This window comes from Zootoca vivipara, chromosome 4 (genome assembly GCF_963506605.1).
Source record: "Zootoca vivipara chromosome 4, rZooViv1.1, whole genome shotgun sequence".
Lineage (NCBI taxonomy): Eukaryota > Metazoa > Chordata > Lepidosauria > Squamata > Lacertidae > Zootoca > Zootoca vivipara.
In genome coordinates, this window is record NC_083279.1 from 26,735,359 (window position 1) to 26,738,388 (window position 3,030).

The following is a 3,030-nucleotide window of genomic DNA, read 5'->3' on the forward strand; positions in this document are numbered from 1 at the left end:
CGGTGACCCTTAAAAGTAGGAGAGCAAAGAGCCTGAAGACAGAGGGAACTTAGCGGCACCCTTAGAGGAGACAATGAGAATGAAGAATGAGGAAGTGGGGGAGACGGGGGTGGGGATGGAGATTCACTCGGGACAATGCCATTATCCAAGAGGCTGGGTTTTATAGCCTCTCTCTGTAAAGATTGAAATAAAAAAGGATGGCAAGCAACTTTCCCTTGTGTTTATACTTTCCTGGGCAACCAGCCGGGAGCCGCTGACAGCACCCTGACACAGAGACAGGAGGGTATATTGCTGTAACAGGAATGTAAGACCCGTTACAGGAATGTAAGTGTGGTGCAGCTGGCATGGAATACTCTTCTGTTATTGCAGTGGTAGAATGGGTTGCAAAGCTACTGAGAGATTGGTGCAAGTTGTAGCTGGAAATGCTGGCACCATTTCACAGATTGGTTATGTGAAAATGGGAACAGAGATCACGGGAAAGGAAGTGGACCATTCAGGGGAGTGCTCACTATCAAGCTTTACTCAGTGTTGTAATAGGAACTAATGCACTGCAGCTTATTAGGAAGATGTGGAAAACATAGTAGTATACTGCTTAATGAGGGTAGTTATTAGGAGAAACTGGCAAGCTGTGCTAAATGTTGTGATTGAGCAACAGAAAATTTAGGAGAAGCTCATGAAGCTGTGATAACTGAACCTAATATAGAAGAAAGAGTTTCAGGGTGGATAGGTAGAAAATTTCAACAGGTACCAGTTTTGTATGTTGTGGAGTCCTTTAAGGATCAAAAATGGTTTTACAGACCCATCCCAGTTTGTCTTCCATGCTGAAATCCAGCCAAGTACCCTGTAACTGTCTATCTGTGACGAGCTGTTGCACAAGGATGGATATCAGGGCTATATGAGAAGATCGTGCTTGCACAGCATGAAGCACAGGTGCCAGTTTGTGAGCCAGAAGAGTGCTAGACAAGAGAAATGGCATCTGGGGGAAAGATCATACAAGTGAAGTGCAAGCTATGCACTTGAGACAAATGTATTGGAAAGGCATTGTCACATTCCTTGCCCCCAACAGCACCCCCTAGTGATTTGGGTAGAGCCAAATGAGCAAGACTTAAGGGATGCGGGTGGCACTGTGGGTTAAACCACAGAGCCTAGGGCTTGCCGATCAGAAGGTCGCCGGTTCGAATCCCCGCGCCGGGGTGAGTTCCTGTTGCTCGGTCCCAGCTCCTGCCAACCTAGCAGTTCAAAAGCACGTCAAAGTGCAAGTAGGCAAATAGGTACCGCTCCGGCGGGAAGGTAAATGGCGTTTCCGTGTGCTGCTCTGATTCGCCAGAAGCGGCTTTGTCATGCTGGCCACATGGCCTGGAAGCTGTAAGCCGGCTCCCTCGGCCAATAATGCGAGATGAGCACCACAACCCCAGAGTCATCCGTGACTGGACCTAACGGTCAGGGGTCCCTTTACCCTTTACCTTTAAATGAGCAAGACATTGAATGGTCACAAATCATCACACAATCAAAGGGTAATGGAATCGTACTATTCCACTTCCATTATATCAGCTAGTAAAGGGGCTGCTAAAGGATATGTTGGATGCCAATATTATCCAGGTGGGTATGACTCCTTAAGATGCATCCTGGGTTGCCAATTTTGAGACTTCTTTCCACTTCTTCTTTCCACTGCAATTCGCCAAGGAATCCGTGTTGTTTAGCTTCTCCTCAAGGAGTTGTCTTTTTTGCTATTTGTGTATTGGGATCCTGACAGGTTTGTTTTTAGACCAGCGTATTGGAAGTCCATCTCTTCTAATTGGACAGGGACATATGGATGTTCTCTCTCAGATCCTCCCTTTTTGTACATTTCCCAGAGCTTTGCAAAATCACAGTGATTCTCACTCTACACTTCTGTGAAAGGTACGGGAGAGCTTTTCCTGTTTTGGTTCCTATCTTTACCTCTTCCATGCTCCCCACTCCAGCAAATGGTGAGTGTTCATTTATGTTGGCATTCTTAGCAAACCTGACATCATTTGTAGGAAACTACAATATTTCAACTCCATTAATGATCAGTTCACCCATGGTGTTCATCTTAAACTCCTGTAGTTCAGCTTTAGAAATTCTATCTGCTTTGGCGAAAGGTAGAATAATGTTCACCTTGCAATCAAGTTTTTTCATGCTTACTAAATCAAGAGTTTTGAAGGAATGCTCTGTCAGTGAATTAAATAGAGGCACACATGGATGTGAGGGTCATGGTAATTAAACAAGGAGCATTCAATTTTTTGCTATTCCTGGAGGTAGATCTCAAATGCTACATCTATGTAACTCATCTATGTAGCTCACTAATAGCTGGTAGCTGCCTTCTTTGTTTCTTTGGTCACCAAATCCAACAGTATTTACATTTGTCACTTTCACCCAATCATTGCTTTCCTGGGGTTCACATGTCTGAGCTTTGAGTCTTACTTTTGACTGAAAGTGTGTTGACACACAGTCATCAAAACTGGTATTAAACTATCAAACTCAATTTCCCAATTCCTGTCTCCCCAGTACAGAGAATGTTGAAGCAGAAACCCTGGCTAATAGATTTGCTAAGTGATTGATCTGATAAGCTATCAAAACCAACATGACCAGACAAAGATAAGGATCAGCAGCTCTAGGTCCTCGCATCCTGATAATCGACCGGTGAATTAGAGGGTGCTCTCATTCCAATATCAGATTGATACTGCAGCTGCCAGGGCACATCAGATGAATACAGGAACAAGGGAGATGTACCTAAAATAGCAGAAGATGCTTCAGAACCTTTAATTATCTCTCATATATGTAAATCTGAAGCGCTACTTCCAAGAACATTGCAGCAAAGAATAAAAGGGGTATTGTTACACTGCAGTCAAGGGACATGGGAACAAATTAAGCTATTATTAATACATGCCTACAGTTCAACAGAACCCAACACTTACAGATCAACCTGCCCAGTTTCTGCAGGTGTCGTCTCGGGGTAGGCCCCAAGCCTACAGAATCCAATAAATCCAAAGAGATTGCAAAACACTGGCA

The 3,030-nt window shown here is 44.2% G+C and overlaps 1 pseudogene; it reads right to left on the reverse strand.

Annotated features, from left to right (window-relative positions):
* Positions 1-1,791: 1,791 nt before the first annotated feature.
* On the reverse strand, positions 1,792-2,617 carry LOC118085747 (septin-10-like; annotated as a pseudogene).
* Positions 2,618-3,030: the final 413 nt, after the last annotated feature.